The sequence below is a fragment of the Macrobrachium rosenbergii genome, chromosome 27 (assembly GCF_040412425.1).
Source record: "Macrobrachium rosenbergii isolate ZJJX-2024 chromosome 27, ASM4041242v1, whole genome shotgun sequence".
In the NCBI taxonomy this organism is placed as follows: domain Eukaryota; kingdom Metazoa; phylum Arthropoda; class Malacostraca; order Decapoda; family Palaemonidae; genus Macrobrachium; species Macrobrachium rosenbergii.
The window spans coordinates 34537009-34552008 of NC_089767.1; the positions used below are offsets into that span (position 1 = coordinate 34537009).

The following is a 15000-nucleotide window of genomic DNA, read 5'->3' on the forward strand; positions in this document are numbered from 1 at the left end:
TTCATATCAGTCAAATTAAGGCATCGAGATTATAAGAACCATTTTGGGCCATAAATCTAATATTTGTAAAATGCAAGTTTTATTTTGACTTTTACTTTAGTTCAGAATCAGTAAGAGCATTCCAGTGATTATGATCACTGTTAGTGAGACTACCATTAGAAATTGCTGTAAGGAATAAAAATTATAAACTTATAATCACAATTATTTATATTAACATTAATTAATTGCTGATTTCCAGAATCGGTAATTTAAAAAACGATATGTTCAGGAAGATATTCCGACTGGATTGTTGCCATTAATCTCAAGACAAAATCAGTGCTGGCATTTTATATACAAGTGTACATACACGATAATAATACATAATCCTTCTCAATAAGTGAGCATAAAACTGAATTATTCCATCATTTAAAAATATAGTACGTGATCACCCAAAATAACAGCAAGCGGATTTTAAAAACCATAACTGGCAACCGCATTCTCGTCTTCTCAGCTCGTAACAGGTTCAAGGTAGCCAGATGCTTTAGTAGTTACTGAGAGTTCGTAAAGAGAAGGTGTACGCGTTTCGTCTGGTTGTATCACTGACAGAGAAATCTACTTTTGACTGGATTAATATAATAAGGAACCATGTGATTTATTAATCGCCTACGGATTTTTACTCAGCTTCTGCTGTGGCGAGTGTCTTTTTTTCATAGTGTGTGTGGTGGGAAAATCTATTTTGTAAGTTTTCGGAACCGCGTGACGTCAAACTGCACTTCTGATTAATTGCTGGTAAGTGTTCAAGTGCCGCTAATTCCGTTTATTCTATAAATTTTACAACTTGGCTCAGGTTATTTATTTATTAGGCTAGTTTATGCACTTCTTGGTTCATATGTATAAGCCTAGGTTATGCAGAATAGCCTAATTGCAAACAGCCTTTAGTCATAGTTAGGCCTAGGCCTAAATCGTAGACTATTTAGATCAGCTTTGCAACAGGACCCATTTTTTGGGCTATTAATAATATTATGCATTCGCAGCATCATAAAACAACAATGTTTCTTACTAGGAACAGTATTTTTGGGTATTTAATTTGGGACATTTAGAGCGAATAAGGCAGTTTTACTGGACCAATTTTTTTGCTGTCTTTAGTACTATGCATGCACAGCCGCAACAATGTTTCTTACCAGGAACAGCATTTCACGATATTTTTTATTATTTAGGCAGAATAAGACAACTAGGCCTAACCAGAAAAGATTCGGCCGTAACTAATGTAGGACGTAGGCCCACTAGTACCATTTTATGTCATATTCACAATTTGAATATTGCTGTCTTACATAATTGACAGGAAATAATGTTAAAATTAATATTAATATTAACATACAAGGCTAAATGTATTTAGTACGTTAACCTTATCGATTTAATTTCTACAGGACCCTCAAATAATAATAATAATGGTAACAATAGCAATGGTTAATTTTACCTGGCATACCTGGAGATAATTGGTATATGTCCCTCTTTCATGCCTACATCCCGATCGTAATGAAATAAACGATATTATGACGGATAATTAAAAATGGGATAACATGACGTCTCTAATTCCTGTGTCATCTCTTTATTCCACGATTCTCATTTCTGTCTTCATTTCTTTGTCTCTCATGAATGGACAAAAATCACAAGGTACATTGTATATTTAATACTTTTTTAGTTTTCTGTAAAATAAAACTATTGATATGGCTTTGTCTGTCCGTCCGCACTTTTTCTAACCGACCTCAGACCTTAAAAACTGCTGAGGCTGGAGGCTGCAAATTGGTATGATGATTACCCACCCTCCAATCATCAAAAATACCACATTGCAGCCCTCTAGTCTCAATAGTTTTTATCTTATTTAAGGTTAAAGTTAGCCATAATCGTGCTTCTGGCAACTATATATGATAGGCCACCAACGGGCCGTGATTAAAGTTTCATGGGCCGCGGCTCATAAAGCATTATACCGAGACCACCGAAAGATAGATCTGTTTTCGGTGGCCTTGATTATACGCTATAGCGGCTGTAAAGAAAACTCAATTACGCCAAAGATCTTCGGCGCATTTTTTACTTGTTTTTTAATGGGGAAGCTTGAGCTCTACTGAATGAAATAAAATCAGTTACCCTATTCAGAAGTAAGAATGGAATGAACAATTTAAGACACAACGTGGATACAATGATAGAGATTAGACGGTCAGACATCACCTTAAAGTATGCCTAGGATTTTACTTTCTCCCTCAATCCGTATGTGTATCTTTTTACATGTATATAAAAGCATACATGTCTATTGCCCTTGAATTTATTAACTAATGTCAAAATCCGATTCCTTTCAATATTATTATTTTGTTCTAATTGCACATTTTACGTTCTTAATTTTGATATCTCTTTTTTTTCAGAAAATCGATTCCTTTTAGTACCAATGTTTTGTTTTAAGATTGAAAAGGCATCTTGCTACAAATGCAGACGTATTCAAATTAACGTACTTTGTCCATACTCATACCCAAATGATGCCACCTATCGGCAAAAAGCTCCTCTAAACCTTATGCACTACTTTCCTTGTATGAGATCCCGGGTAAATACGTATTTTCCCTCATTTCTTACTGATTTTGTTTTTCAAAGCCTGTTTACCTTAGCTGTTCATTTTTATTTATTAATTTATTTATTTTTAACATTTCTTCCCAATTTTGTTCCTTTTTACGCTCCTAGTTTTCGTAGACTGACTTCGGCACTTTCTGGAAATGTGTATGTGTATATATTATGTATATACTGTATAATGCAGGCTATTTGTATTTATGCATGAAGAAGTTAAATTCAGTCATTACTTCACAAAGGATGCCTGGTTGGCGATACATTTTCCTTTCAACATGACAGATTTTACTCGAATCGACATGACTAGCCGTCTCTGGTAGATAAACTGATGTGCTTGCTGAGGTTTCACGCTTTCTGAAGTATGTTCCCTGTGAGTGGGTTACGCTTGTATGGTATTCTACCTATTTATTCACGTTATTCCCTTACAATTTCTTCAGCAGCGTTGCATATTTATACGTTTATTTAAGATTGAGAGAGGAAATACATTTATTTAAGATTCAGGGAGGATATACATTTATTTAAGATTCAAAGAGGATATACATTTATTTAAGATTCAAAGAGGATACACATTTATTTAAGATTCAAAGAGGATATACATTTATTTAAGATTCAAAGAGGCTATACGTTTATTTCAGATTCAGAAAGGATATACGTTCTGACGTTTATTTAAGGTTCAAGGAGGATATACGTTTATTTAAGATTCAGAGAGGATATACGTTTTAAAGTTTATTTAAGGTTCAAAGAGGATATACGTTTATTTAAGTTTCAAAGAGGATATACGTTTATTTAAGATTCAAAGAGGATATACATTTATTTAAGATTTAAAAAGGATAGCCGTTTATTTAAGATTCAAAGAGGATATACGTTTATTTAAGATTCATAGGGGATATACGTTTATTTAAGATTCAGAGACGATATACGTTTATTTAGTTTCAAAGAGATATACGTTTATTTAAGATTTAAAGAGGATATACGTTTATTTCAGATTCAAAGAGGACATACGTTTATTTCAGATTCAAAGAGAAGTGTTGAAAACGCAAACTAACATTGTGAGCATTTTCAAATCGGCATAAATTCTCTGACACCTTCAATACCAAGAATTTTTATGATGAGGAATACACGCACGGCAAAATATGACCTAGAGCGAGGGACATTGATGAAATGAAACGTGTGATTGAGAGAGTGATGACATTTGACATTAGAGCAATTTAAGGAAGTACTTAACGTTTAAGGTACATTAGCAACTATTAGGAAATCAAGTAGATGGATATTAAAAGCGTGAAAACTAATATTTAAGGAAAATTTTTCACACATCCTTGAGAAAGCAGAGAAAGCGAGTGTTACGTATGAATAGAATTCTTGAAAAGACGAGCTCATTTTAATGTTTTAACAAGCAAAACAGAGAGAGAACACTTTCAAGCATTCAAGAAAGCAAATGCTGGTGAGACTGAATGCAAAGAACGCATATTTATTTTAGGATTTCTGTGCTTGTTTCACTCAAACAGATTTGACAGGTGCTTTTTACGTTCACGAGCTCCTGTTTGTGATTGTATTATTTGCTTCAGATTGGTTTGCGTTTTACCTGTGTTTATACACCTTTAGCCCTTAATGAACAACAGCTGTCGGCCTCTTGCAAGCAACACTTTTTATTTTTTTTAAGACAATTATTGCGTCAGAATTCAACAATGTCTTTCGGGCTTTATGTTGGCCGTGTCACTTTGTTTGTTAATTTGAGAAAGTTACAAGAATTTCCATTTAGTTATTGTAATTGCTCGTGCAAATTCTCGAAAGCTCTCTGTGGAGAGAGAGAGAGAGAGAGAGAGAGAGAGAGAGAGAGTTAGCTATATATTATTATATACATTTGTACAGTTATGTAACTGTGTATTTGTTTCTCCATTTTAAGATTCATGCTACTGTGAGTATTGTTTGAGGAAAGTACTTATTATTATTATTATTATTATTATTATTATTATTATTATTATTATTATTATTATTATTATTATTAATGTTGTTGTTGTTGTAATTGCTCTTGCTTTTCTTGACATTATTATTATTATTACTACTACTACTACTACTACTATTATTATTATTATTATTATTATTATTATTATTATTATTATTATTATTATTATTATTATTCCGCCTACGTCGGTATGACTACAAAGCAGCAGCGAGAATGTGAAGTATTTTTTTTTTTATCTAAGACTTACCTTTGATTGGCAGATAAGGGGTAAATAATTTCAAACATTTTTTTTTTATCTCTAAAGCCATCCTTACTCCCTCCTGGAAATAGATAACAATCATAAAAAGATTGCTGATTCAGCGGAATTAATTTTGTACTTAACTTATTTTTATACTTTTCTAACGATCTCCTTTCCTTCTGGACACAGAATAACTATGAGGTTTTCAGCATTCGTTCGTATCTTTTTCAATGGCGGTTAAAGATAGGGTATGAAATTCTCTTTATTTAATGAATGCAATGAATAAAATAATAACATTAGCAATGACCCTTAATGTTTTACCCAGAAACAGTAGGAAATTATCATAATGGTACAGAAGTTAGAAAGAAAGGATTAAAAATGGTTTGTATAGATAAAACTGGCCTTATGCCAGCATGAACCCTCACACAAAGACAGCCTGCAAATGTCTCCAGTTATTACAGGGATGAAGTGAACTGGTGTGGACTACAGGACTTGGTCCTACCAACCGAGGTGATTAAAAATGGGAATGTAGTCCACATGTATGTATGACTATCATTGTTGACGTAATGTTTAGGATGTCGCATCTGAGCTGACCTTGGAAGGACTGGGTAATTGAGCGAGGTCAGGTTATGCTCTGGACTTTTGTTTCTTTGTGAGGTGTGGTCAAGATTTCTATCTTCGTTACTGGTAGTTATGACGGGTTTCCATTGGGCCTTCGTGCATTTGTTGGGCGTAACAGTGTCTCCGAGTTATGTTAAAGGAGTGTACGACCTACAAAATTTTGCTTCTTCAAAGATTTTCACACAATGGAAAGACAGGTTTAGCATTCATGAGAATGCTTGACATCTCTTTAGGGTTGTAGTAAATCACAGGTTTAACAACTTTAGATGTCTTATTCTTGTTATGATATCAAGTAGAGCATGTTCTGCCAGCAGATGCTTCGTGTTCTTGTAAACGTAATTTGTACGTGGGGTCATTGTTATACAGAGTCAGAGAGAGAGAGAGGGGGAATGATGTGTACAACCAAATCGAGGACCTTAATTTCTCTTTCTGTCATTGTTAGAATACCCTCTGTACCTGGCCAGCACAGCCTAATCAAGGACCTTAATGTCTCTCTCTGTCATTGTTAGAATACCCTCTCTACCTGGCCAGCACAGCCTAATCAAGGACCTTAATGTCTCTCTCTGTCATTGTTAGAATACCCTCTGTACCAGGGCAGCACAGCCTAATCAAGGACCTTAATTTCTGTCTCTCTCCTTGTTAGAATACCCACTGTACCTGGACAGCACTGACAAATTCCAGAGGCGCACGTACCCCGAGAAGCAGTGGATGGAAGCCCTCAGGAAGTAAATTCTGATGACCTGTGGTTTATAACTCTTGGGGTACTAAGTACACCAGTTTAAGCAGAGGCCTAGATTAGGATTCTTGTTATAGACACACACTTGCCACGCATGTGTCAGTTTCTTAGGCGGGGATGTCAAGGAAATAAAAATGTTTCCCTTGAACAATGAAATCACAGATGTAATAGAGGATGTTAAAATCCTCAGATGTTTGTTGGAGCCGACGAAGTTGTCATGATATACCAGGTGTAGGTGGCAGGTACAGGTATGAGTGGAAACGCATGCTCTTGGTGACACCCATGTATGGATTAATTAATAGAACCTGTATTTTCAGTAAAGGAGTTGTGTAATCGTAATATATTCGACCCATCATAAAGCTTAAATTATTGTCTACCAGCTTCTTCATGAACAGAAAATTGACGTGTAGGAGGAGTCCTTGATTGTTTTTTTTTTAATTCGACAGAAGAACTAAGGCTGCACTAATTAAACTTACATGACATGAGTATATAATTTACTAACTTGCCAACAAATGGGGAAGGGCTGTAGTTTAACTAATGATTGTACGAGTATATAAGGGGTTGCCAGGCTTATTTGCCTAGGTTCCTCAAATATATCTCAGATCGTGTTCCCTGTGATGGGGGACTGTTGTTACACGTTTTTATTTAAATAAAAATATTGTTGCTTTTTCGTCGGAATTCATAGGAAAACCAATTTCGGCATGCGATGCGCTTTCTTTGAATCACATCACGGGTCTTACGTGATTGCAATCCCATTCTATTGCTCCATAATTCTGCATACTTTCCAAAAAAAAAAAAACGTGTATTGTCACAAATTCTCAAAAGCATCTTTAAATTTCAGTTCATAAAAAAAAACAAATTTTGCGGATTCTGTACATATATTTTTTTTTGTTTGTGATACGCGCGACCTTCCTTAGATCCACTGCCGAATTTGGAGGAAAAAACTGATTTTGAAGATTTTATATACGCCATTATCAGTGGCTGCGGAATTCGTGACCAGTTCCCTTGATACAAGTGGCTAACGGATTTGATTCAGTTGGCCATTAATATGATATTGCTTATTCACCAGCAGTAATTTTAATAATCTACTTTATGCTGCATTTTTAGGGATTTCGTGTGTACGATTGGATGTAAGAAGGGGAGAGGCTGCAGTTTGTTCTTAGCAGTCCCGTGGCGAGGACGTTTTCCTAACCACCGAATAGTCTGCTTCGATTCGCAAGTGGTCCTGGATTCTTGACTCCGTTTTTGGTAAATTCCGTTGCGTCTCTTTTCACCGAGGCAGTGAATTACGTTTCTGAGAGTTAGACGGTTTTTGTGGGTCGCTGCCAGGGTTGTAAAGGGTACTGGTTCTACAACTCCATCCCAGAGATGAATGGGAAGCCGGAAGGCTAGCACCTTTTGGAGTCAACTTAATTCCAAAGATGCATTGATAACTGGAAGGCCAACATCTTTTGGAGCCATCCCTTCGTGGGGGAAAATGCGTTATATATATATATATATATATATATATATATATATATATATATATATATATATATATATATATATATATATATATATATATATATCTATAAATATATATATATATGTATATGTATAATATATACGTATACAGTATATATATATATATATATATATATATATGTCTATAATGACAAATATGATGTTCCCGGAACTTGCTCATGTGGCCCTCCCCCCTACGGTGTTCGACTGACTTGGGTCTGACACGTCCATGAAATAACATGTTGTAGTGTAAAGAACCTCTTGCCAAAATTCAGAATGTTTCAGTCTCTTTTAACAAAAGATGCAATGTGGTTTTGCTGTGAATTTGAGTAGAAATCGTGCAAATGTAATTTTTTCTAAAGTTTTAAGAAACTCTCTCTCTCTCTCTCTCTCTCTCTCTCTCTCTCTCTCTCTCAGCCGGACTTTTACTACTGGGAATAACAGTCTGTAGTTTCTCAGCGTCCTGAATACGACACTGTACTTGCAGGATGTGGGGTTCCTGACATTATTGGCAACACTAATTGGTGAGCCATTTTCTCTCTCACTCTTTTCGAAGCTTTGCACAGTGTTCGTCAGGTGTATTCTCTTTTTAAACTAATAAATATGGAAACTTTGTCTCCTTGCGAGTGTTTTCTGTGTAATGTTTTGTTGGTACCGAACCTGTTGCATGGCGGGGGACTCGGAGAACTTCTTACGAAGTTATTTCTGATGTGCAGTTTAGGATGAGTCTAAATTTTACCTGTTAAATAGAAGTATTTAAGTATTTTACATTTTTTTTACCTATTGACTAGGAACTGTCTAATTGTCATAATTTGATCAAATTCAGTCCATTCATCCAACCATCACTTTATTCGCTCCATTTTATGAATGCTTATTGTGTACTCCTTCTGCATAATGTCTTTCCCAATTGAGCACCTTTAATGTATTCATCTTTTGAAGAGAAATTCGGGTTCTCATGTTAAGTGAATACACAAAGCTCATAACATTACACTCATAAATCGTGCGTGCTCGAAATATGCATATACGCACATCCACATAATCGATGTTCACTTGTACACCACATGCGATTGGCTTGTGCTGTATTTTTGTAAGGGCTTATATGTACAGTTTATAAAACATTTCATGACGACGCCTTGCACACATACATACAGGTGTTTTAATCATACGCATGACTGACTACTTAATCCTCTTTCTAGTTTTACCGTCATCTTCATCATCATCAACAACTCATTAGTCTTGTTCCAGCAGTTTCCCAGTGGAAAACTGTGTTTGCAATACGGAGGTTGGCTGGCTATGTGTTTAGATAACATGCCTTAGTTCGCTCCAGTAATTTGAAAACGTTAGAATCATTAATGGGAATTTTGGGCTTGTGTTTGGATGATTCCAACTGAAGTATGATTAAATGCATTATGGTCACCTTGTTAAGGTATTGTTACAGCTGATGTGGATATTGCGTTAGTAATGTTGCATTTTAACGTGTATTGAAATGTACGGCCATATTTTGTTGTTGTCGCTCAAGATTTTGCTTAAAAGTGGAAGAAAATAAGTTGTAGGTTAGTTATGATTGGTTGTGTGCTCTGCTTTCAAAATAGAACTGATGAGTTCAACATTCATTCAGAGCGTAGAAGCTTGCGTAGCCATTATTTATTGCTTAACCAATATAACTTTCAAATAGGTGCAAGATCAACAATGCAGTTTTGTTAAAAAAACCAATTGCATTATTGATCATGCAACAATGCTACTGAAAACAACGCAGGCCACTGATATATTGCAATAGTGACTTGAGGAAACACATTCATAATAGTTTTCTCATTTTGCTCTTTCCTTGTTTGGTCTTATAGTCTTGGCCGAGGAAATGACCAAACTGGAGACGGTTTCAACTTTTAGAATATGTTTCCCTAAGTCGGAGCGAAGTCGCCCATTGGTCTCTAACAGAAAGCTGCATAAATTTCCTGTAATGGAATATAAAGCCTTCTTTTTTGCCACTGGAGCTTTGCTAAGTAATGAAAATGGTACTTTTCTCTTTAGATCGTTCTGTAATGTCTGAGTTTTCAGTCAGAACCATGACCATTCACCACGCTAGACCTAGCAGTGTTATACCCATACAATTCTTTCATTCACATCTACTACTGTTTCCCTTACGAAGCCGTTCCCTCTTCTACACTAGCCTCGCTCAAAAAGGGTCAGCCACTCGGTTATATTATCCCGACGAATACAGTGATTGACTGACAAAACACCAACAATCAGCCATCAACTTCTGCTGGGAAAGGTCGAACCTATACAGTAATCAAAACAAAGCAGCACCCGTTAAAATCAGCGATGCAAAAATTCAACCGTGCATTAAGGCGTGGAACGATGAAGACCGCACAGCCGAATGGATCAATCGCCTTTTGAAATGCCGTTCTGCATACTAAGTGAATCGTTGTAATCACACGGTAGCCATATTGCCGAGAAGTTCATTCGCTACACAAGAGTGGGTTAGCATTTTTTCTTAATTAGGTATCGATATTGTGTTACGTAGAGGCTTCGCTGAAGATCTTTGTTGTGAAACAATGGATTCTGTAAAGCTGAATGATTGAAACACTGCAACACGCCCTTCTCTTTTTGGTTCATTTCTTGATGCCAATCATCGCTGGCCTTGTTGTTAATAGAGTGTTTGCAAGCAATACCTTTGGCCGCTTTAAAGAAGCTTTTACGATTCTTACGAAAGCAGAGTAATTTTCAGCTGGATTAATCTTTTGTAAAGCTTTATTCTTGTGTGAGGGCTAATAACCACTGGTGTCTGTAAAAGCTAGTATTGTATAATTTTCAGAAAGGATTTTAGTATTTTTATGATATCATTTATACACAACACTTTTAGGTAGCGGCATTGTTTTGTAATAGTCGTTACACCATAATATTTGTTTATTTTGGATTATTGGCCAGAATAAGATAAGGCTGTTCCAGTGTCACTGGACACAATGCGTTTTTATTGAGACTGATTTCTGCACCAGGTTTTTGCTCTACTTAGACTTATAACTTTTTTTTTTTTTTGAAAGTTGGATGCCACAAGACAATGCACATAATAAAGCATTGCACTTCTTTCCACAATAGCCTTTATTACTTAAGGAAGGACAATCTTTATTGTTATTTTAGCCTCTGGAAAAGATACCTTAAAATCATATTTATATCAGTTTAGTTACACAAGTGCACTCAAATTATTTGGGCTGTTTTTCCGAAGTTCTGAAATTAAACTTATAATAGCTACTCCATACCTTTTCCCCTACTAGTTATATTATTGTTAATGATTTTGTTACGTTGCCCCCATTGAAACGTAAACATTTGGATCTAAGGCTTTGTAGCAACAAGCGTGTCCAAAACCCGCGAACAGTTCGAGAAGTTAAGAGGGCATTGTGGTCACTTCAGTTACGTACGCATCCGGTAAAAAGTGACCAGTAGATTCTTTAAGTATATTCCCTATATAGTCCAGTCATTTTAGTCATATTTTAGTGAAATAAATGAAAAAAATCATAACAAGCTAAAATTTTGCACATGACTTCTTTAGACACTTAGAAATAACATATCAAAAGTCCCCATTGATCCACCTTGAGCTTTGTCCGCCATCTTGGAAAATGGCCGCCAAATTTCCTTTTTTGCTTTTTTCATGAAAACGGTTAGTCTGACGAAAATTACTATTCAGTACATTATTAAAGCTCACCAAATTCTCTACAAAAGAGGTTTCATGCATATGTACTCTACAAGTGATAGTTTGCAAGCTATATCAAGTTTTTTATGAGCACAATATTTTAAATTCGTACTTTTTCCACACCGCCCATGAGGTAAAGTACGTAGGCGCGTTTTTTTTTAATGTGGTTTCCCCTTTAGGCCTAATCCACAACTATCTTGATACTCTCCTTGTCACATATACAATTTCTTACACTAAATCTGTGATCTTAACGATTTCCTTGGACGCTCTAGCGGCTCCACTGAAGTAGAAGTAGATGGTAAAACACTTGATTTTGCCGTACCTGAATTATTGACTGGTTCTTCACAGCTAATTTCCTGTTGGTTTGCATGACATATTTCTTCTGGTTCAACAGATTCTTCATGATCTTCATTGTCACTTTCATCAGTATCACGTGAGGGAGTCTCCAGTTCATCCATTAGTTTTTCCTCGGATTGGATTATAGAGTTTGAGCAAGAAACCCTCGACAACATACACATACGATGGAACATTTTAGACCCCTTTTACACAGCTGCAGTTCCGTACACAGTTCTTTGTGCATGTGCACGATATCAAATGTAGCAACTTCTCAGGTGCGGGTGGTAATTCTGTGGTGACAGGAACCAAGCCATCAGTGCCTTTTATCCATCCCCACTGCTCAGGGGTAGTGGATTGCTCTGCCATAGTTGAACCTGATGGTACACACGAAGAAAATGTTGTTTTGATGCTTCTGCTGTTGGGGAAGTCTTTCAAGTTTTACTTGCCTTTACAACGTACTGTTGCTCTCCTAAAGCACTTCGATCGAAATGAATTTAGCTCAAATTCTTCATCAGGACTTCCATATAGGGCAATAAGTAACTTCTCTCCTGCATCAGCCACTGATTTCTGTGTTGATGTCTTGCTATTAAATACATCTACATGCTTTCTTAGTCTTTCTTTGTTCTGTAAGAGTCTGAATAGTTTAAGCTTCCCTTGTCCGAAGAGAGACGAAACTGTGTCACACCACTGGCAGCATGAATGAAAAGAATGTAATCCTTTAGTGAACCAAGTGAAGCATGTAGATCAGAAGAATTGTAGTGTCGGGCAGGCACTTTTCCACGACCAGGTTTCAAGAAAGTAATATTTCTGCTTTCTGGTGTCAGTGCAGTCAGAAGTATAAGAAGGTCAACATCTTCTCCAACAACAGCGATGGTGCTCTCAGAGTTCAAACACTCTCGTATAGCTGTCTGTATAATTAATAAATCTGCATCATCAGGTGCTTGTTTCACCAAGATACCATTTTCAGCTAGTTTTCTGGATAACTGGCTGATAAATCGAGATTTGTTATGCTCATTTGATAGGAATTTTTCTTGACTAATGCATACTTTGGTGTTGGGGTAAAAAATCGTATCAGTAGTTTGCAATGTGCGTGATCTGCGTTGTCTCTCTGCATACTTTGTACTAGATTTTGAGTCACCGTATCCATCAAACACAATGACTGCCTTTGTGTGGTAATACTGTTTGATGTATGAGATGTATGCCTCATAGACCTCATCATAAGTGAGTCCTTGAATGTGTGATGGCCACACAACACGGTGAAGTAGAAAACCTCCATCTACAATGAAAACTGCTTCATCCAGATACTGAAATGTATTAGTACTCTTATCATTGAACACACTATACATTGCAGCTTTGTTGATCTTTCTCATGCCCTGTTCAGTAAATAATGTAGGTGGCATTGGGACAAGCTCGTACTGAAAATAATCTTGCAGATCAGCAGTACTAGTGTCTAATGTATGTATTATTCTTTGAAACAGAAGAGTTGTATCAACAGGAACAATATCTTCTCATATTGTGACACTGAGTTTATTGTTGCCAGAGGTAACACACGGTTCTTTGCACTTCAATTTTACCTCACCAAAGCTTGTCCAGTTATGGCATTCATAGACTCAATCCAATTTCATAGCTTTTGTAGCAGTTTATTTTATTATCACCAGTTATCCCAGTTGCAAGTGACATAATCTCCTTATTGTCTGAAAAGGGTGGATGAGACAGAAACCACTGCAAAATCTTTTCTGTATCTTCATTATCTCTCACAATCCTTGAAGGTCGTAGTTCAATGTGCTGTTCACTATAGGAACTTCTCAATCCACAAAACTCCTCAACTTTGGTGCACATTTCACATGTATCTGGCATGCCAAGAATCCACCGACTCAATACACTATCGGTTATCCCTCGCCCATGTGTCAGCCCTCCTGAGGTCTTCATGGTCCTCATTAGCGTTTGTTCAACAGTAAGATCTGACCATAGACCAGCCCAACTCTTGTTTGAGCGCCTGATTGTAAAAAATCCTTTCTTTGTAAACTTGACAAAATCTTCATCAGGCATATGCTGGTGTAAATCATGCATATCTTGTAAGTTTAGGTGGCACGATTTTGCATAAGCTAAGTGACCAGCTGCATGAAAGTAAGGTATAAACTCTTGAACACACAGTAGGTGTAATTCCCAATTTCCTAGTCTTTCAGCCTCTATATAGTGTAGCATCACAGTCACCATCTGGAAATATTGTATCCAAAGCATTGCTGTTTTGCCCCTTAGGGCAACTTCTTGCACATGAGTGTTAAATTTCTTTACAATGCTATTTATGATAGCCGATTCCTTTACTGATGTTGGAGTCAATGTTTTGTTATCATACTGCTGAAGCATGGACTGAACCTCTTGTTTATCCTCATCAGAAATGGTTGCACCATCTAAAAAGAAGCTGGCCCAATGCAGCATATGTTAACAGATGTGCTCGAAGGGCTCTGGCAAAGCTGTGTCCTGTCATCATTTTGTCTGCAGATTTAGGTGCATAAACTGTCTCCCACACTTCTTTTAATCCACTACCGGCCATGATGTACCCAATAGAACCCATAAATGACATTAAGAGATGAAAACCACCTAGTCGCACGAAAACATTACCTAAATTCAAACTGTTTTCAGTAGAGAACACAATCTCTCTTGCCTTCCAATATAGTGGCTGGTCAAAAGTAACACATGTCACACACTTACTCGGTTTTCTACATGAATCAGATGCAAAATGTAACACGCTGTTTATTGCATCAGAAGAGGTAGCCTTTAAATCAAGGAAAGGCAAGAAGCGAATGGACGTCGTATCAAAGTCCTCGCTATTATTGATAGCATCCATAAATCCATTCCAGCGTGGAATATCCTTAAATTTCATCCACTTCCCACTCAACCATAGCAAATGACAAGATGACGTTGTAATTTTTTCACTAGGATTTGATGTAAGTTTCTTTAGATCCTCAATTTCAATCCTTTTCAGTCCACTTTCACTATAACTTGTGAAGGGTTTCACTGTTATAGATGAACACGAAGAAATTTCTCTAGCAGATGGCATTTTTTTCAGTCTTTCAATTACTTCTGGTTTGATCATTGAGCCTGCTGGTGTTACACATTCAATGCCTCCCATGCAGTGAAATGTTTGAAACCCATCTATTGTGTGCACATCAAAATCTGCATTATCAAAAACAAACTGCATGAAACTATCAGGCAAAATATTAGGAGGGTAGTTTTCATACAAGATGCTTCAAAGAGTTGTGCTTCATTATATCCAGTAGAGAATCCCAGTTTATGTAAAATATGTACCAGGAGTCTTGATCCAAATT

The 15000-nt window shown here is 36.5% G+C and overlaps 1 protein-coding gene across 3 annotated transcripts in view; it reads left to right on the forward strand.

Annotated features, from left to right (window-relative positions):
• The first annotated feature begins 542 nt into the window (after nucleotides 1-542).
• The window catches only part of LOC136853600 (uncharacterized), a 192795-nt gene continuing 178337 nt past the window's right edge, over nucleotides 543-15000 (forward strand). Inside the window, exon 1 of one of the 3 annotated variants that reach the window (XM_067129346.1) lies at nucleotides 543-768. The gene's annotated coding sequence lies outside the window, so the exon portion shown is untranslated. The remainder of the gene's footprint in view (nucleotides 769-15000) is intronic. The other 2 variants (XR_010857501.1, XR_010857503.1) reach the window with 2 other exon arrangements.